This window comes from Lichenostomus cassidix, chromosome 3, assembly GCF_008360975.1.
Source record: "Lichenostomus cassidix isolate B80296 chromosome 3, HeHo_3.0, whole genome shotgun sequence".
NCBI lineage: Eukaryota > Metazoa > Chordata > Aves > Passeriformes > Meliphagidae > Lichenostomus > Lichenostomus cassidix.
In genome coordinates, this window is record NC_139483.1 from 8,380,194 (window position 1) to 8,402,119 (window position 21,926).

General features: G+C 39.8%; 1 long non-coding RNA gene across 1 annotated transcript in view; it reads left to right on the forward strand.

Moving 5' to 3' along the window:
- LOC146438984 (uncharacterized) overlaps nucleotides 1-21,926 on the forward strand; it is a 212,051-nt gene that overhangs the window by 112,847 nt on the left and 77,278 nt on the right. The window contains exon 2 of the long non-coding RNA XR_014851222.1: nucleotides 5,773-5,990. This is a non-coding gene — a long non-coding RNA (uncharacterized LOC146438984). The remainder of the gene's footprint in view (nucleotides 1-5,772; nucleotides 5,991-21,926) is intronic.

A 21,926-nucleotide genomic window follows, 5' to 3' on the forward strand; every position in this document is an offset into this window, starting at 1 on the left:
ACTTTCAACTACACCTCCCATGGTCAATGTCCTACCTCAAAGGATTTATTTAATTCTGCCCACTATCCATTGTGTTTAAGTGTCTGTCGTTGCTTGTGTCTTGATTAACTGTTTGTTTCAGTGACACTTGGGCAGAAAATATCACACAAAGGCTGTAATTTAAGTATTTTCTTCTAGGGTTTTTTTTTTTTTCTCCTGTGGAGCTAAGCTCTCTATCAGCAAAGAACCAAATAATGCCATCATCAAGTAGGGAAAAATTAAGTTTTGTCATTTGTTACTAGATAGCAGGTGTTTATCATGTCATTTTATCATATTTAAGAATAAAATAATATTTATTAAAAATTCATTGGGAGTTTTATAATTATTCCATGTTTCCTTCTGTGGGCTTCTATTTCTTCTCTGTCCATTCAGGGCTTGAACTTGCCAGATGCTGTGTCAGTTCCAATAAAACACCTATGGATATGCTCAACAGCATTTGGAAGCTCAGATACCCATGGATGTTTTTTAAATATTGCAGTATTTTTGTTTAAAGATAGCTCATCAGTGGGATGTCTGAGGAATACCTATCACTAAGGCCTTGTAGAAAGTGAACAGTTTTTTCCTATGAAAATCACACCTTCTCAATCTAGCTGAGCATCTAAACACTGGAATGAGAATAGGAACTGTGTAATGCTGAGTATGACTAACGGAGTCTGTTCAGTAGTGAAGAAATAAGTTATGCAGAAATACATAAATCAGAGTTACACAGACCTGCAGATTGCATTGCTATTGGTAACAGAGCACTATGGCTCTGCATGGATACTGGGGAGTTACAGTAGTTTCTGGTTAGAGTAGGGAGAATAATTAATGGCTGATGGAAAAGGATGAAATGTTTTTTCCCCAGAATGGAGCAAGTAAGAAGGGATGCGAAGGCAGCACAAAACAAGAAGTGGAGAGTCAAGCGAACTGAAATATGACAGGCTGAAAAACCCAAAAGGGAACACTTTTTCCCGTAATGTGTAACTCAGCTGGGAAATTCTGTGCTTCTATTCAACGGAGAACAAATCAAATTTTAGAGGGAGATAACCAAATTTATAGCAGTAGTCCATGCTATGGCAGGAAGAGCAACATCAAGGTCATTAGCAATGCACTGCATCCAGCCTTCAGTCTCTCCATAGCTGGGGCTTGAGAGGGACAAGTAGCCAATAACCACAGGCAGCAGAGTGACACTTTAAAGCTTAGTTCTGGCCATGAGAGGCTAAGCTTGAATGACTGCTGCCCTTGTCTAGTATTGCATTTCCATTAAATTCAATGTTTTTTTCAAAATCTGGGATAACCAGGGTGTTGGATGTGCAGAATGTTCCCAGCGTCCCTATGTCATGGTTAACTGTCGTACAGAGGAAACAGAAATCACAGCAATGCAAACAATTCAGAAGAGGTTTAAGTCTGGCTGAAGCTGACAGTCACTTATGTGACACTCACTAGCTGTTTGGAGTAAACTCCTCATGGTCTTTCTGGCCTGTTACAGCTGTTGCATCATTTGCAGCTCAGTGTCAGCAGGAAAAGCAGTGGCAGAAACCTAGAGTTTTAGACTCTAGGTGGGTAGTGGGTAGACCTAGAGTTTTTCTGGCTTCATGGGGGACTTCTTCCTCTGTCATGGAAACTTTACCATTCCTTTATTGCAGCTGACTTGAAATTGTGATTTGTCTAAAGGCATTTCCTGGTTTCACTTTGTTTTGGAGAAGAAACCTACTTTATTTCTTTTAGCTCCTGGTGTCTTCTACCCTGCAATACAGACACTGAGCCACACAAGTATTGGCTTGCATAATGCTGCTTCAGATAAAGGTCATAAATGGACTTATTTGGAAATTAATTAAAATAAGAAAGAGAACGAGCCAAAACCAAGCCTCTACTGGGCATGTTAATAATGTCATTTGTTTACAGAGTGCAAGATCACTGCTAGAGGACATCCTGAATCATTGGCTGCTGCCCTTAGTGCTTGCCTTTGGTTGTCCCTGTTGTGAAGGAAGTGAGTAGTCCAAAGGTCAGAGAGACTGCTGGACCAACACTGCCTGAGGATAGCTATTCACCTTCTGGAAATCCAAGCTATTTTGAAAGGTAGAAGTTAGGATTTTGATGCTTAAAAAAGAAAAAAAAAAAGACGGGATTCACTTCATTCTGTGGACTAGTTCTAGTACAGTCATTGTTGCTACAACCAGGAGGAATTAGTGCTGCAGTTCTTGAAAACTAACCAGGAAAAAGGAGGCTGTTGTAAGCTGGAAGAGAGTGGCAGCAGATTAGAACTGCTGTTTGAGGGCTGTGTCTGTGGTGCATGTGACAGGAATGCCTGTTGGCATGAGGGTTTTTTGTGTGCTTAATTCTTTTGCATGTAAAGTCTGTGTGGTTGTGGTTTTTTTTCTGAGCAGTCTTCAACCCAGTAAATGCAGAAATATTCCCCTAAGAATATTTTTTCATTTTTTTCATTGCTCCTCTCAAACATACACAAAAGGGCATGAGCAGACACAGTCCAAATATAATCTTTAGGGAAGGGTGTTGTTGCAGAGGCAGGCAGGCCTTGTGTGGCTCCACACAGAACGTATGCTGGGTTTCAGCAGGTAGCAGGTAAAAGAGCTAACAAATAGGGAGCCATATTGTCAGCCATGCTGAAAAGTGCTCTGATGCCCTTTCCTAAGCATTTTCTCATCAACAACAACTAGATCAGATGTTTGTGTCAGAGGCAGGAATAGCACAAACACATGGCTCTTGGCTCTTTCCTTCAATAAGTGGCAGTAGCAATTAATTAGCTCTTGGAACATGTTACATCTATAGAGAGGATTTTAAACCCTCACTTTGTTTTTAAGATTTGACAGTGTTTCTGAACAGTTCAAAGGTGCCTGTTTAACATGTGGAAGAAGCTGGCATTCTGGCTTCAGCAGCAGGTACACAAAGGCTGTCTTCCCACAAGTTCAGTTGCACTTTTGGTTTAAGACAGTATGTTTCACTTATTACAGTGAATAAAGAGCAGGGGATATTCAAACACTCTGCAAGGGTCTCCTGGGTGTAGCTATGGATAGTAGGTAGTATTTATGCTCCATTTTGTATGCTTGTCAACAGCTCTTTGTGTCAGGCTTCTTTTTTTAAAATGCAGGTTGTCCTCAGGAAAGGAATGAAAAGGAGTGAATATTGTCTCAGCTGCTATAAAATGCTACATTCTCTTAAGTATAAATCATCATCCTGGAGTTCATTAACCTTAATATAATTTAGGCTTCATGTGTCATCAGTTGAGCCTGAGCCTTCTAGATGAGTCATTCACTCTCTGCTAGATTTGTGGGGGCAAGCCGATTTTTGCATATAATGAACCTTTTCCATAGGCTTCTTTCCTTCTGTGCTCTGCTCATTGAATTGGAATGGCATCTGTTGGATTGAGAAGGTGCTGTGACAGCCTAAAAGAATAGGAGTGACCAGCTCTGGAGGAAAATTTCTTGTAACAGCAAGGGCATCAGTGAAGTGGTGTAAGGCTCTGATTCTCCCTTGTTTCTACTGCCCCAGTATGTAAATCAGGAATTACCCTATTGCAGCAAAGGAAAATTTAGCTGAGAAGCTTCCTCAGAGCTACCTTTGAGGAGGTGTGGGAGAGCTGAGGGATGACAGCAGAGCTCAGCTGGTGTCCTCAGCAGCCACCTCAGCCCACCAGCTGCTTTGCCAGTGTCCTGCACTGCCCAGGGGTCACGCAATGGGTTGATTTTAAGGAGGGATGTAATGCAAGATAATGTAGCCACTGACCTTGTGGATTTTTGCTGGGAAATCATCCTGTGCCCAGGGGCTGGCATGACGCAGGTGGAGCTCGCTGGAAGGTTTGACAAATGGGCTGAGGAGACTGGCACTGTGTGTGGAGCAGAGGCAGGGGTCGATGTAGTGTGTATGAGATGAAAGATGAGGACAGGGCTAGGTCAGGGAGAACACTGTATCTTGAGCCATTGTCTTTTCCGCTGCCCAAACTCCACGGAATCAGTTTTTCCATCTCTTCCAGTAAATCAAAGGCATTTATAATTCACACTTTTAAACACTGCTACCCATTTCTACTACTCTGTGGATTAAAAAAATTACCTGAACATGTACACACAGAGGCATAATAGAACAAAAATGCCTCCATAGCTTCAGGTCATCACTCTTTTGGCTGCGTGAAGCTCACCTATTGACAGAAATCATCTACCTCCAGCTGATCTTACTTCTCAGCCAAGGTCTGAAAGTCTGTCACCTCCCATCATGATCTGTCATACAAACATCACACACAGTGTTAACCTAGCAGTTAGGAAGATTTGTTGCAAGTCTGTTGGATCATTTTTTTAAAATTTTTTTTAAACCACCTAATACAATGGTGGTGAATTGTCTTACAGGTTATGGGCAGAGGCTGGGTTTTAGTTTATCCCAGTACTTTGCCCTGATTTCTCTCAGGAATCCTGTGGACTGCACAAAAAATGCTTGAGTCAGACCCTTCTCTGCTCAAGACTCAATAAGGGCATGTGTTGATCTAAATACATATATCTTCATCTATGCTGGGGGGATAGGGGGCAGAGCAAAGAAAAATCAATACAGTCTGTGGCTGAATTTCTAGTTGTGCTTCACAAGGCTGTTACTTGGCTCATCTCTTACCTCCAGACATTGCAGAATAGCCCTGCTGCATTCCTTCTGCATTGGACTTTTCTCCAAGAATATAGGCTTGGTCTATTACTTCTGCTTCTTCTCTGTCTTGTTCTTTTTCATACTTTTTTCCCCTTCCTCCTTTTTGCCTCTCAAGGCCGTCACAAACTGTGTCTTTTGATGCCTTGTTGTGGTTTCTCTGTTGCCTTCCTCTCCAAGGTTCTGAGTAGGCAGGGCCAATGAATTGCTTCCCAAAGCCCAAGAGCTGCAGTATTCTGGTTTTGGCCTCAAAAAAGAGTGATTTTTGCAGATTTGCTGATTTGAAAGGAGTCTTTAAAATCAGAAAGAGGAGGTGCACCTGCTAAAAATTATCTTCATTTGAACAAAGGTTATTTATATATGTAAGATTTTGAAAGGTATCTTGAGAGAACTGAGAGAAAAGATCCACAGGTTGTTAAATAATCTTTGAGGTCTTTGTCCTACATTAGTGTCAAATCAGAAGATACTTGTATCATTACAGTTGGTGTTCAATTTACACATCTTTGCTTAACATGGTTTAAACTGGTAATCTTTTAAATGTAATTTAAGCATAACATAAAACTTAAATGCAAGTTTTTTTTTTCTTTTAAACAAATCCTTGTTCTTTTTCCATCATTTTCTGAAAACTCTTTCTTTTGCTGTCACAAAACAGTTCCAACTAAAGCACTAAAAATACTTTGAATTGTAATGACAATAAGAAAGGGCTGTGTTCAAGGTCTGGAGAGAGTAAAGAGTGGAGTTATAGTTTTGACACCTCCAAATAATTTACCTAGACCAAAACTCCTAATCTTTGCACTGCATCACCTATTGTATGGAAGAATCAATAAATCAGCTGTATTAATGTTTTTCCATTAACTAGTTTGTCCTCAGTTCTTGACTAGAAGGGTCCATGAGGACACGGGTCCTATCCTCAGCTGCATGACTGGGAGCAAGACTGAGGCCAAAGTAATGTTTGAAAGGTTTTCTTTTTTTTGTAGAACAAATGTTTTCATCCAACTGTAGCACAGTCAAACAGTGTGAAGGAAACATAACAATCCCCCTGTCTCTTTATCTGTGTTTTTATAAGGTCACCCATCACCACGGTATCTAAGTGTCTTTCTTCTTTCCTTTAAGGGTCCTGGTCAGGAGTTGAAAATAAGGAAAAGAGAGGAAGAAAAAGCACAAAGAAAGAGGCATATGAAAAGTAAAAAAATACGGAGCTGGAGGTGAAGCTAAACACTCAGAGGTAATTTGCCTTGAGGAGCAAGAACCCTTGAGACCTGTGCGTAGACTTTGGAAGAAAGAAGCTGTGAACAATAGTAAAGGCTATGAACGTACCATCCCTCTGACAGGTATGTAAACCTTAAGATTAAAATAACAGCTTCAAAAATCCTTCTGTCAGAGTGAGTTTGCTTTAGCTAGTCAGGGTTTCAGGGGAAGTATCATGAAGACAATTTATATCAAATGAAGGTAGCAAAGGAAGTTTCTGTTTGAAATTTTCAAACAGGTTGGTTCTTGAGGCATATTCTCTAAAATTTGACAAAGTTATCATGACATTAAAATAACATTATATAATACCAAGTAATTAAGGATTATAACTAGTGGATTTTAAAAATATTTTTTCTGTATCTGTTGAATTTCTTTAAGATAAATTTCATACATAGAAAGAAAAAAAAAAGAATCAGGAAGGAGCATAAAATTTAAGTTTCCTTTTTTTGTCTTTGTGTCAGTTATTGTTTTGATTAAAAAAAAAATCACCAACAGTTCTGGCAATTCCAATACTGTTTTACATCACTAAGTAAGTGGGAAGGGTTCCTTAACAGGCTTTTACATTTTTGTCTTAGTTTAGCAATGTATTTCCACTCTATCACATTTTAGTTGTGGGGGGGTAGTTTATTAAACTGACATTCATGGTGACGCTGAGGAGGAGATGGTGGTATTTCAATCACATGTGAATGCTAATTATATCCCTTCAACAAACACAAACCACTCACCAAAACCCTTTTTGCATACTGTAAAGAAATAAGAGAATTCTTGACCGCAGAAAGCAGACATAATGTATATTAAGTGAGTGAAATTTTTCAGCAAGTGCTCATTGATACTTCTTTAAGCAGCAGCTTCCTCCTCCCAGAGATCTTAGTTGAGGTTTGCAGATGACCACATGTAACGATGTGGTTTCTTGTTACTAATAATAATTATGTGCGGCAGCAATATGTGGTGCAAAATATTATTACTCAGTAAATGGCATTTAACTGACCTAGCTACCCCAAAAGCTAATTGCCAGCTTGTATACATCACCACTCCTTCCAGCAGCACAGTAGACTTCAAGAAACGTTTATCAAAAATTTCAGCTGCTGTCAAGTCAGGTATAAGGCCCACCAGGGTCCAAGGCTGGCTGACACTGTGGAGCAAAGTAGACTTAAAGGTCAAATTCTCAAAATTGTCTCATGAACTTTGGCGTTTACTTTGATAGATCCCATCCCTCTATACATAGCCACTGGTTTAACAAACTGCTTAGAGCTATGGCCAGCTTAGAAAATGTGGATCATTGCACTGCCTTCAACATGAGGACTCACATCCCTGAGCAGCATCCCCTGAGCTGCCCCTCTGGCTTGGCCCCTTCATGCCAACAGGATGTTGGGGTGACTTGTCTGCAGTTTCAGGTGTTTGTTAAAGGCAAATGGGTCATGATGATGGATTGTGTTTTTGCTGCCCAATTGGAAAGTGTGACCCCAAATAATGACCCCAAATACTGGGATCTCTGTGTGATTCTTTCGTTTTCATTCCACCAAGAATGCTGTCTGTCAATGCTGTATGTATTATAATTCAAGAAGAACTTTTCCAGAAATTTTCAAATAGGAGCAGTAAAATAATTTCATTGTTTTGCCTATGCTTCAGTTTCTATATACCCATTTTATACAATTAACTTCATCACAAATCCAAAGAAATGTTCACAGTTGCTCCTCAGACATGTTATTTGTGCATGTCTATCAAAGAATCATAAAAATCAGAGACAGAAAAGTGCTTTTGCATTAGATCATCTCATCACTGCTCTTGCTGGCACAGATCTTTTTCCCTGTACAGTATATTCTTCAGTTCTTTGTCCAGTCTAGCTTTAAGCAGATTAAATATGATACTTTCTCACTGTCCTGCCAGAAGCTGTTGGAGGAGCTTGGAGGTAATTGACACTGGCACCCTTTGAAGGTGTGTTGTGGACCTTACCACACTTGTCATTTGTATCCAAACATGCTGCTTTCCTCCAGCTCTCATGGGTATTGTGTGGCCATAATTCTTTCAGCATTCTGTGCTGAGCACTTACAACTAAGATGGAACAAAAGAAATGAAAATGTGGTTTTGGTTTCTTTTTGGCAGACAGTGTACATAGGGTTAATTCTTTTGAGCAACCCAGAGGTGAAATAGTAAGGTGAGGGCCTCTAGAATATGTTGTTGATGAAAACAAGAGGTATTGAGATATGATGTGCTTGTCTGCACATGAAGCTTTTACCTAGAAAAAGAAGTGTATTTTACAGAATTCAATTAATAACTACATTTGAAATACCGTCTGCACCCGTGACACAGAAAGCAGATTTAGGGTGCTGTTGAAGAACACTACTGATGATACACACATTTAAGAAAAGTAGTAATAATGTTTTCAGTTTCCTTTTCCTGTGGAGGAATGTATCAAGTGTTTACTCAGTCCTTGCTCAATCTGTGCTGCTGCTTTGGGGTTGGGACATGTCTGCCACTCCGTGGCATGACAAAATATAGCTTAGTCTTGATGGAAAGTCAGCAGTAAGCTACTGGACCTCTTGTATTTAGACTCTTACTCTTGAACTATTCTGTTTCTCCCCAAAAGAAGTTAACACACTGTCAGAACAGAAAACAAAGGGTGTTAGCTGATCTGTTGGTTTAAATATTTGCTTTGTCTTTTTGTTGTCACCAGGACCCCAACTTCTAATTGTACCAGCCATAGACCTATAAAGCCAGGAATCTCTAAGCACAGTTCTCCATCCAGATCACTGTCATTCTCACTTCTGTAGCCTTACTGAGAGGAGGATACTGCCTCTTGGTGCAGCCTCTTTACTTACTGCTTTCACTCAATTCATATTGAAGGGATTATTCATAGAACTCTCACTGCTTGCTGCTATTGCCTCTGAGTTCGTGAATCCTAAATTGAGATCACATCATTTAGCCCAACATTTCTTGGACACGTCATACCACATTAAAAGGTCATTTTAAGCAATTAATATTTTATTTATAAACACTTACAAATATTTATTATAAACTGGGATTTCAACAGCAGCTCATGAGAAAAAAAAAAAAACTCCGTTACATTTGTATTAAAACATGTTCCAAAGTTTAATTGTAAGAGAGAAAATTCAGCTGAACTGTTAAAAACATTCATTGCAGTGCCCTGCTTTGACCAGTTCATGTCAGGCTGCCACGTTCAACCGAGCAGGCAGATTTTGTTGCATTCCACACTAAATCCAAGAAACCAAACTGGTGATTTAGGGAACAGCTAAATACTCCATGTTCTCGTCTTTCTTGGGCAATACTCTTGTCTGAGACTCTGGGTCAAATGCTGCTGTTGAAATCCCCTGTGTGACTCATGGCTCAGAAGGAGTTTTGCTGGATTTGAAAGATGAGGGTTTGTGCCTACTGGAAAGTCCACTCTCGAAAGTGAGAGTCACCCTCCTGACTCAAACCATGGGCTTTCCATCTAGCTCTGAAAGGTCCCCCACTTTGCTGACCCAGTAAATCATAGGCCTGACTCCAGTGGAATTATCTTTGTTTGGTAGGGATCCTTCCTTGTAATGCATTGCTTCATTTTGTTTCCCTTTTCTGTAAACTCTTTCTAGGAAAGCCTTCTTGGGCTCTTCCCCCCAAAAATTACACTCTTTTGGAGAATATTATTTCACTATTTACCCCTTTGTAATACAGGGTAGTTTTAAAAATAAATAATATTATAAAATTGTCAAAATCATCATCACCATCATGCTGGTAGCTGTTTCATGTCTTTACCTGGAACCAGAATGACCAAACATCTCAGATTAATTATCCTACAGAAGCATTTAAATTCAGCCATTGTAATAGTTCTTAACAACTCCCGTTGATAGTATTATTTTTCATTGGGAAGAAAAATGGTTATTGCTCACATTGACCTCCAGTAAATCTTGTCACCCAGCCCATACCCGAGTCTCGAAATATAATTAAAGCACTCTGGTTTGGTAATAGTGACTTACAAAAGTCTAGGAACTAGTATTTACATTTTCTCTTTTTATTGCTTTTAACTTTCATACAAAAGGAAAGGTAATGTAACTGAGTTACCTTAAATGGCCATGACTGATTTATTTCTGTCTAGAAATGCTGTAGTTTACATACATCAAATATATTTTTTTTCCTAGGATTACCTCAGTGTTTGATTTGCCTTTTTTTTTTTTAAGATTTCTTTAAATTCAATCAACAGTGTGAGTACCTTCCGAGGACTAAAGCAGTTGTTTTTATCCCACATGAAAAAAGGTGACTACACAAATAAATAAAAATGAGGTTTATATATTTCTGCATACTGCAGTTCATGATATTCTGTGTTGTTGTAGCAACATGTTCCTCATCTATATTTAGTTTAATAGCTGCTTTTGGAATATTGCAAGCTAGTACAGTATATTATCAAGTGGTTTGAATGACATCATAACCTATGAGTGTCATCTCTTGTGGGTTATAAAATCCTCCCAAACCTTCCGTTTGTATTAATGTCTTGTAATATAATTTTAAACCAGGTATTATAGTTTACAGTGGAAGGATAAAATTCTGGCCTGCCTTGTACAATGCACTGGGGGAAGAAGAGGACAAATTTCCCACCCTACTCGGGCATGGATTGGGCAGGATAGGCAGTGCTTACTGGGCTGAGGGTTTCCCAGCGGGGCCAGGAGAAATTTGTCAGTCACTAGGGAGTGTTGTAGGTGGTCCCTGCCTGCACTGAAGAGCTTCCTCTTTTGTTGCAATTTGATTTGGGGACAGAAGCAGCACATCGGCCGCACCCTGTATTTTGCTGTGTTGGCACACAGTGCACCCAAACACATCCAGATCCTCCCTGGCGGTCTGTGCTGCTGTCCACTGAGGATTGAGGGACTACCTTAAACTGAGTTTAACTCAACTTGTGTTGGTCCTGCCAGGTCCAAGTTGTTTATGCAGGAAATGTGGAGCGGCACCTTCAGCAATTCGGTGCGAATCCCTTGGTGCAATTCTGCCTCCTGTTTCTTAGAGAGGAATATGTTTTTATCTCCTGTAATCCTATTGTATATCAGAGGCCTCCTTACAAAGTCATATTAGTCATTTGTCGGGGAATCTGTGGCAGGTATCTGTCTTCACCAAAGTGAAAGGAGAAGTGGAAATCTCTGTGAGTGTTGTGAATCACAAAGTTGAGTCTATGCCTGTGTGGAAACTGCAAGTGCATGTGGGTCATTGGCCACTATTATGGCCCTATAGCATTCACTAGATTGTAGGATTCCTAGAGTAATTAAATATGCCATGTGTTGTCCCTGTTCTCACAAAAGGGTCTCCCTGTGTTTTGGAAGGGAATAGACTGCTGAGAAAGGGCTGCTGTGGATATTGCTGACCCCTTTGCACAGCTTTGCAGTTCTGTTTCTTCCCCCAAATGCCATCAACCACCAGCACAGAGTTTCTGGATCCTGAGGTGGGACATAAGATATGTCAGTGAATACATTTCAGTCTAATGAAAATGCAGACATTTTCATGGCAAGCAAATAAGGGGATGTGCAAGGTGTATAATGCAAAGTTGCCTTATTCAGTGGCATAAGAGCAAATTGTGAAAATTCCTCGTAGAATAAACTTGATGTTTATTGCATGCACTGAGGCTCAAAAACTGCTTCTTCTGTTTGTAGTGAAAGATTTAGCATCATATATATAACTTTTATGCTATATTAGTTGTCCTGGTGTAAATTTAGAAGCATGTTTGTTTTTTTAAAAAATTGTTTGCAAACAGATATAATTTTTTTTATCCCCGAAATGTTCACCATAAATAGTTCAGCTGCTGTAATGTTCTGCCACTAGAAATGATCAATAAAACGTTATTAAAATGTACAGTCCATGCATATCTAATTCCACTTACCCACATGTTACCTAATTACAGATTTTAATCACTTCCCCTCCACCCCTGAAAACCTGCTTGGCAATGTGAATATATTGAAAATGTCTGAAGAAATTCACCTTTGCTTTCAAAGAAAAGAAAAGAAATAATGTGTAATGCACCCAAAAGGTTAAATTTATCATGCTGGGAAGAGAACTGCATATCACAGAAGCTCTGGATATTTTTGGCATTCAACTTCTCCCACCCCCCTCCCCGTCTTTAATCACACCCAGAATGCAGTGCTTGTAAACTGTACTGATGTGTCAACTGTCCTCTATTTATTACATCTTACGCTTTAAATATCACCTCTGACAAACAAAAGAAAAGCAAATGTTCCTAAATTTCCTGAAGGGCTGAAACATCAAGCCCGGATTATTATTGTTTATGTCTCAGCTTTAGCAGCTCCAATGTCTCCATGGTCTGCTGTGCGCCGTGGTTGGCAATGATGGATGACCATTACAGCAGCTTATTGGAAATGGCTTGATTTATAACCTGTTCTCCCGCCTCAGTCTAATGGCTTCATTTCTTTCCTCCAGTGCGTGATGCCACAGCCAAGGTCATTGCGCCAATGGCCTTTTGTTGTTAGTTTGCTGATGACCACTGTGCCCGAGAGTCGGCATGCAGGGAGGCTGAGCAGGGGGGGGGACACAGCCAATCTTTACATTTTATTTTTTTTTCCCCTCTCAGCCCCGATAACTGCAGCAGAACAGTAGATTAAATGCTGTCTTCTATTTGCTTCCTGTGCTTGCCAGACAAGGGGCTGCTTTATGATCCTCACTGGGAAAGTCTATTACTCACATCTACTTTAAATGACCAACATCAAATATATACAGCTCCCATTAAAGCTGAGATCAATAAAAATGCCATTAAGATAGTAAAAGTTGCTGATATTAGTGAAGCCCCCAAACAAAATATTTGATTTTCTTTCAGGTTGTTAGTGAGATGGAATACGAACATATAAGAGAAAGGAGAGAGGGCCATGCCCGTGGTCAATAATTTATCTCTGAGATTCATTCAGCCTCTCACCCAATATTTCCCTCCTGTCTATTGATTCCTCATCATTATTTGTCATAAGCTGTCCTAACTCAAGGAGAAAATATGCCCTCCATGTCCAAGGGGAGTCATACCTGAAGAAATAGAAAGGAATTTCATTAAAAGCAAGAAAGGACTGCCTGGGCTTTGAGAAGCTCCAGCAGAAACTTACACAGACTTGTGTTATGTGTAGGGTTTGGAGGGAGGGGGGTGTTGCTTTTTTTTTGTTAAAGCACTATTTGAAGCCCATTAGACAGTGCTATGACAGAAAATGCCTAAACTTTGAAGCAAGTTGCTTTGATTACATTTTGTTGCCAAGGAGCTGTGTTTGGCCCTGAATGAAAATGGGCCTATTTAAAAAAAAAAAAAAATAAGAAAAGAAAAAAAAAGAAAGAAAAGACTAAAAAGCCAACTTTGTAAGTTATTTCCAGCAACACTCTCCTGAGCCACACTGAATCTGGAGGTGGAAGTCTCCTTCAGGAGGTCACAAGAATCTGGCACCAGCAGCCTGGCCATCAAAACAAAGTACAAGTGATGGTAATATAATCATTAAGATAAACTGTAGCCCAAACGGTAAAAGCATGAGTCGCGAAATGGAATTAAATTTTTAAGTATGGTTATTTGCTAAGAGGCTGTTTAAAACAGGCAATATTTTAAGTTAATGAGACCCATATGTTTTATGGTATGTCATTCAACTGCTTTCTTTGGAAATGGCTTGGAACAATAGCTTTCATGCTTACTTTGTAAAATCCAGAAAGGATAGTGATTGGGAAGTGCACAAGTGGAAGAAAATCTGTAAGGCATAATGATGCATGTCTAGGAAGTGTCATCTGTGTGTTGGTATATTGTTACCTCAAAAAGTGAGTTTATCTCCCTGTACTGCGGCTGAGTATCTTGTGTTCCCCCCTCCTTTTCTTTTTTTTTTCTTTTTTCTTTTGGAGCTGAGAAACTTCTTTGGAGGGGACATTAATTGAAAGAGGGATAGATTTGCTAATGAGCTTTTGCTTGCTTCTCAAGTGATGTTTCTGTGGTTGCCAAAACAGATCAAGCTTTTTTGAGGTGGTTTTTTTTGAGGTGTACTTTTTTGAGGTGTTTTTTTGCCAGTATGGCTGCAACCCTGGCAGATACCGTGGTGAGGGACTGAGCTGCCTCCCTTACCCCATGTAATCTTTCCTCCCATACAGGGACAGGCGAGCAGTGCAGACTTTTTGTAGCCAGGGCAGAAAGTTGTTGGGCCCTTCTCAAACACATGGAGGACCCATAAAACAAACCCACACCTGATACACTGTGGTTACCATTTCCCCCTTCTTCTCTTTTACATTCCTTTTTTTTTTTTTTTGGTAGGCACTGCTGTGATCAAGCCCACTGTAGCTCTGAGGTTCTTGGTCAAACACTTTTTGTCTCCAGTTTTAAAGACCAATCTGTTGGAGTTAGTTTGCCTCCAATATGCTGTTACATTTCTTGCTACAGAGCCATATTCCTTCACAGAAGCTGCTTGAAAAGGAAAAAAAAAAATCTTAAAAGGTTCTGTTTTTTCCATGCTTTTTTGTTAATTTGCACTATTAACCAGGATAAATCATTACTGTTTTTAAGTGTCTGTGGTCACATAAATATACACTTGTGACTCTCATTAATTCTTATCGGTCTGAAGTACTGACAAAAATATATGAGCTGGGAATACCTGAGTCGAAACTGTAATTTAGTTGAAGTCTTTTTAATGATACATTCTGGATAGCATCATATAACTGGTGACAGAAATAAGCCAACTCATATTCACCTAGAACAACTATTCCTTGATTCTTTGTAGACGGTCAAAAGACTAGAGGAGAAGAATAAGAAGGAGGGATTTGAAAAATAAAGTCTGTAATTTTTCACCTGCATTTTTGTACACACAGGCAACTTGAAGGGGGAAAAAAAGGAAAAGAATGAAAGAAAAGAATTAAAATCTTGGTGTGACCGATAGATTGCAGATGTTGCTTTCTTTTTTCCCCAGCCTGTACTAGGGAATAAAACCTCTGCCTTCTGTCTCTTTCACCCCTAAACATTGAGAGCTACAAAACTGAGGATATGAGATGTTTGGGTGAAGCCTTGGTGTGGATTGGCCAGGTTGTGCAAGTGCCCTGAAAGAGTCTGTGTTCATGGGTTGCCTCTCCAGCTGGTATCTCCTGGTGGTTGGTTTTGGAAAAGAGTGAAGCTTTGTGGGACTCAACATGCAGCTTTGTATGTGGCAGGGAGAGGGACTTGTTTAGCTTGAAAGGGGAGCACCAAGCCCTGTCTGATTTTTTTTTTATGAGGAGCATTGAATGACAAATGCTATTTTAAGTGTAGAATTAGGAGCACTAATTGCAGCTGAAATTGTTTTGTGATTTTTATTTCCAACGTTGCTCAATGCTTGGATTTCTCCAGCCTTTGCTAGAGAGCACTTTTCTTACTGCATAAACAGAAAATGGCAGATTCAGAAATCAGCTGTTTCCCTAATGATTTCAGAGAAACTCATATGGGAACACTGACCCTTAAGGCTCATTTTTCATAAATGTGGAAGGGACTGGAATTCTGACCATAGAAAGGTAAAAGCAGGTGTTTCTCCAAGACTATATTTGGCTTCTTCTGAGAAAACATCTCCAGATCACTCTATGTAATGTGTTATCAAAGCCTTACTTTATCAATCTGTTGGCTTTTGAAAATGAGAAAATAAAATGTGGCGTGAGGATTAGAGGGGTTAGAAATAAGTTCTGGTGGTAGCAAAGCCCTGCTTTTGCTGTAACATATTCCCTTCACTTCTCTCACTTTCCCTCATTATCTTGTTTGCTGTGTGTAGCTGAATAAGCATGTAACCTCTGAGGCTGTGGAGCAGATCATTAGGAGTTACTGATTAACACCACGTTTCAATAGCAGATCCTGAGTTCTTCTTCTTACAAACGGAAGGGGTCTGGCTTTATGATTTTTTAATTAGAGTGTAAATATTGCAGCCTCATAAACTGTTTGATTTATAGTTGACAGCAAAGTTTGCACTTCGGGAAGGACAAGGGAGGCTTCAGATGTTCCCTGTTTGGATATGACAGCCATCCTGCTATTTTGTCTTTGGTGAACTCATCCTACCAGCCTTACCAACAATTCCTGGGTGGCTAATCTGGCAGGATGACTGAAATCCTTTTTTATGTTTCTAACAAAAGCAGTAATCACATACTGTACATTTTACCTGACGAAGTGAGGGACAAAAATTTGGAGAAATATTTTTGGCAATGTTAGAAAACAAGGTGAGCTTAGAAGTTGATGATCATCATGAGGATTCAAGAGAAGTGGGGTGCTAGATTCCACAATGTAAATTTCAGAGGCATGAAAAGAAATGGTAAATCAGGATTGACAAAGATTTGAAGTGTTGGTGGATAATAGAAGGGTATTTCTGATCTCCCTAAAGCAAAATGTTATCAGGTTTTTGAGGATGAAGACTCCAAAGAGGGAAAGTCCCACCTTTCTCAGGTAATCAGTAGAGCTTGGCTTCCATGTGCAATGCAAGGTAGGAAACTCAAACACAGGGGGAGTGATTGAATTTTAACTGGACTTGAATCAGCATGATTTACCAATGGGGCACTGAAAATCCTCAGCAGATGTTGGTCATTGGAAGTTCAGCCTCCTCCTGGACTCCAGGCTGTTTGGCCAACATCTCTGCTCTTGGAGTAGAGAAAGACTTTGCAAACACTGAACTTCTTTTCTCTGTGAATCCTCCTTGCTCTGTCTCCATAACTGACATTCTCCTCCAGCTTGCTATCAGCACAGCTACTCTTGCAAAGGGATGACTCAACCCCAGGTTGCTCTCCAGAGCAGTAATTTACCAACAGAGGCCTGATTCTTTGCACTCTGGTTTTACAAATCCTCCTTCACTATCATGACTTGCCTCTTTCCATCTCTCATGTCCTCTGGAAAATCTTCTTGCCAGCACAGCTGATACGATTTGTCTGGTGAGATTTTGGAGGGATGGCTCTTTGTCGTGCTGTGAGATTTGCTCCATCTGCAGTTTCTTTGCTGGGCTGCTTTGTGGTTCTTGTACCCTTTACACAGCCTGCCTGCACCATTGCAGTGGGCAGGGGCTGGAAGAAGTGAGAGCACAGTGGGTTTTCCTCTCTCTGGGCATGCAGGAACAGCATAACTTCACCTGAATGTTCTTGGTGAAAGAGATGAAGAAAGCTAAAGCCAACAGTTTTCCTTAACGTAGACTTGATTCAGAATAGATTATTTCTACTGTAAATATTGGACAGCTTTCTGTCCCCAAACACATCTGCAGTGCTGGGATGTTCAGGAAAAAGGACACAGAACAAAACCTGCATTATAAATTCTCCTTCCCAGATCTTAGCCAAGCCTTTCTGAGTCCCCACCTTGGTCTCCCTTGCTCGAGCACCAGTGACCTCCTCTTCTGTCTCAGACCAAACCCCTGGCACAGGAGGCAGCCAGCTGCTATAAGCCAGGAGCCCAGCTTCAGAATTGAATGCTTTCAGAAAATGTTGGTGCTCTGTTTGCCTTCTTTCCTCTGTAGCAAGAAGACTAAAGCATAATTTTCTTTTAATGATGTCCGAAATGTTCATGAACAGTGATGAAATCCAAAACCATGCCAGAGTGTCAGATTCATCTCTCTCTCTGCTGGAGCTGTACTTTTTTTACTACAGGAAGAATTTTGTAGCTCTACAGTAGCAGCCTAGTTTTGTATCCAAAGGCCCAAATAGTGAAATTTGGTGGGTTGTTTTTCCCCTCAAACTTGTTGAAAGGCCTTCCAGTGCAAATTTGATGTCAATGGCAATTACATATATGTTTAGAGATTATGGCTCCAATCCCATCCTGGTAAATGTATTTGCACATGGTTAAATCTGCACGTGTAATTGCCTAAATTATAAGTGGTGAATGTAGGAAGATAATAACTTGAACTGAACTGTTTTCTTGTTCCTGTTTAATTTTGAACCTGTTTGACCCTTGTGAGTTCAAAAGTTCACCTCAGTCTTGACCATTATTGAGCTTGGATTTTGTTTAGGAGAAACTGTGACTCCAAGAAAAGCAAAGGGTCAGAAGACAATAAATCCAATAGAATAAATAAAGTGATAAATGAAGCAGGCAGAAAGACAGAAAAATGAAAAATAGCACATATTGGGTGAGTTCTTGGTTTTATAATGTTGAAAGGTGTTTTGCTGCTGACTGCACTGAGGCTGGGATTTCTTCCATAACACCTGGTTCAAAACCCCTGGAATTCAACCAGCATGTTTCCATTACCTGTAGCACTCCTGTGTCACTTATAATGAGCATTGTTTTGTAGCTCTAATGCTTGCTTTAACTCCCAGTAGCCCTTAACTGCAACATGTAGCAGCCCAGTCTTTTGGGGTTGGGGGGGAAAGTGAAATTACAGGAGAGAATGGCTTTTCCTCATCTTCCTGTTTCCCCACAGAGACTTCAGAGCCTCAAATGCATTTATCTTTGCAACCCAGTTCCTTTGTGACTCAATTTCTTTTGTGTTTATTAAGCCTCTCTCTGATACAAATGAAGCTGGCACCAAACATTTTATTACAAATTTCATGTGAAAAAGGGACAAGAATATTTCAGTGCATATGTGTGCTTACAGTCTTCAATATCCTCAGCAGAAGTTGTGTTGTTAGCACTGAATTTGAGGATTTAATAAGGGTGTTCTAAAGGTGAAGCCCAGTTTGCTTTGCAAGACATGTTCCATTTTCCCTGAGCTTCCAATAAGGGAGCAATTTGGCTTGGTGTCTTTACTTGCAAAAGCCCAGACTTATATCAGGAAAGTGCAAAAGTTATGTAGGGGCAAAGCTGCACCAGGGGCATGTAAAGTGATTTAGCTCTGCTGTTCCTGTAAGAGCAAGAGAGATTAGTAGGAAATTCAGATTTGTCCCATAGTGTGCAAAGCACTTCAGTACCTTTTGGGTTGGGGTGTCAAGGCTTCTATTAATCATTCATATTTTATATTCTTGACATCCTAGTACTCCACAGAATAAATTGTCAGAAATCCACCCATCATGAGCATGTAAGTATTTTTCCTTTCTTTGTTTCCTTGTAGCAATTAAACTGAGCAGATTCCTGCTATAATTCTGCTGGGTTTATTTTGTTGGAAATTATCCACCTTCTTTTAAAAGAACTAACATTAATTAAACAGGAGCAACTTGTAAAAATAATTAAAAATCAAAGTTTCATATCTTAATACTTACTTCTAAAGCAGTGTTTAAAAAGTAAGATAATTTCTCTGAGTTCCTTGAGAAACACTTCTAGTCTGTGAAAGAGCCCAGAGTTAATGGGTTAAATACTTTCAAAGCTGAAGGATGCGCTCCAAACATTGCAGAAAGTCTGAGGTTTTAAAGAGAGAGGGAGAAGTATTTGAAATGCTGCTTTCAAGTCAGGTCAGGGTTTTCCAGAGACATTTCTTGTTGTCAGTAAACTAAAAAATGGAAAGAAAAAAATCCAAACCCCGGAAAGGAAGAGAAGTCAGAGAACCTGAGTAAGTGATGATTTATCTGATAACAAAAATCCTACTACCCTAATCATTCATGGTTTATTTCTTTGGCATGCAGCAGTTAAGAAAAATCCACTGAGCACTAGTAATTCCAGTATTGCAAAAGCCAAATCCTTCATTTAAACTTTTGAGACAATTTTTCCATTTACTTCCCTGCCACTCAAGCAAAGAGCAGAAATCATAAGCTCACTCATACCAGTTCACCTCATCAATTAGAAAAGAGACAGAAGTTGCTTCCAGATGAAAAGGGGATGCAGCAGAGGAAAAATATGCTGGAAAATCAAAATTGATTGCCTCTAATAACTTCTGGATAGTGTTCCAAGCTTCAGTTGGCCACATTTGAGACATCCCTAAACTTTGTGAAAGCTGAGATTTGGAGCTGTCTCCTAGAACAGAATCATCAGAGAATCTTGCACTTAATTAAAGAAATTGATATAGAGAACAGAGCCAGCAGTTTGTCTTATTTAAAATAATTAAATCATAAATTAATACACTTTAACCCAAATTTGAAAACCTAAAGCCCAATCCCAAATTTTAAGTTCATGCTGGCTGCCAGCACTGCCATTTGATAGCACACCATTATTACAAGTAGCAAGATTATGGCTGATGAGTCCTTCGTGTTGACACATGAAAGTTAAATGCAGAACAGTGTTTGCTCCATGGTTTGGGGTTTTATTTGTTTTAACACCACCTTTAGCATCTGTGAAGTTATACAGTATAAAAATAAATCCTTAATGGACAGAGTGAAAATCTGTGGTTTCCAAGTTCTCTGTTGGGAAAGTTGTTCGCGTTTGATAAATAATGGAGTAAAGAAGTAAGGTAATTGGAGAGAATTTTAGTGTAACCCTCAATAGAAACACATATGTCTTATGCAGCAGAGAAAACAGTGTTGGTCTGGTATGTTTCTTTAAAATGAGAAATTTTTTTTTCCCTATTGGTACCAGGCTTGCAAAACTTTTGGATGGACAGATCATCTGTCCATCCAAACTGTGTCTTTGGAGGGGCTCAGTGCTGGAGAAGGGCATGTGAACCCTGGCTGTGAGCTGTCCTTCTTTTCTTTGCTTCCACTGGGGATGAGCAAAAGGTGAGGCTAGTGATGGTGAGAATGAAAGGTATCTCTTTCTACAAAGAAATCCAAAGTTTCATAATTCCAAAGAGCAGTGTATCTCCACCTTAACTTGGAGCCATGGATCTGAAGGACACGTTTCATGTCTCCTGACAGGATGTCAAACAAAAACTAGAAGGCATAATTGTGCTGAATACGATTTCTTACTTTTTGTTCTCTCTTACTTTCATTTCTTCTGGGAAAAGATGGGCCAGATGCTCATTAGCTCAACCAGTTGAATTTTTGTTCAACCTTTATCCTGAAATTTAACAGACAAATTTAAAACAACATTATTGTGAGCTATTCCCATAAGCCATCTAGTTTAGGGGAAGCCACTTCTATGTGGGTGCAAAGTGAGTTAGAAAAACAACCACTCAAACAAGTGGCTCATTGTGAACCTGGGAGGATGTACCCACTAAGTTCTGTCTAGGACCCTTTCCACATTTTCAATAAAGATTTGGATAATGAAGTGGATACTGAAATTATTAAATTTGCAGGTGGCTCCAAGCTGGGGGAGTCAGCAGGCAGGTTGTTGAATGGGACTAGATTTCAAAATTGTCTTGATAAATAGGAGAAACAGCCTGGAGCAAAAGGGTGCATTTGGTGAGACCAAATGCCAAGCTCTGAGTGTGGCTGGAAAGAAATACTCTGAAAAACACAACCCAGGAAGTACCTTTTTTTACGAGAAGGGATCAAAGAGGACTTCAGTAGGTCAGTAGGTGAACACAAACCTGCTTTTGGGGAAAAAGTAACAATATGCAAGGTAGGGAAGATGGTGTGCCTACTGAGATGATGAAGGTAGTTGTTGTCTCCTTTGTGAAGTGCTGGTGAGACTTTTTTTGTGGTGCTGTCCTTGGTTTTGGGTGTGATAAGGAGAAAAATGAGCCCAAATGGGAGAGGTTGCAAAGGCAGCAAGATAATTTCTTGGAAATTTGCCAAATGTGGCAATTGGAGGACAGACTGAACACGTAAGTGTAGAGTAAAAAAGGTTGTGTAGAGTAAAAAAGGCTAAGGGGGCATGATTAAAGACATCAAATCTGTAAAGGGTGGTTGCACAGAGAAAGGGAATAATTTTTCCTCTGTGTGCCCTTGACACAGAATTTAAAACAGTGGAAATAAACTATAGAAAATAACATTGTTAGATAGTGAGGAGCATATCCTTATAGTATTGATTTTATGGACTCAGGAGGTCGAGGAATTGCAGGTCCCAAGAAGTTTGGCTGAATGTCTGGACAAAGATGATCCCTCTCCAGTGAATTCCATTGACAGGATGATTGTCATAAGGCCTGAAGTTTGAAGTTAAATAGTAAAAAAATGTATTCCTAGAGCATTTGTTTCAGGAAATTGCTAGTGAAGAAAGTTTTCCAAATAAATAACCCCATTATCAGCCCTCTTAGAAGGTCTGTTTATAGCTGGTTACATCCCCATCTGAAAGCTCTTTCAGAGGCACCATGGATACCTCTCCTTGCTCTTTGCAGGAATGTAGCATTGAAAACCAA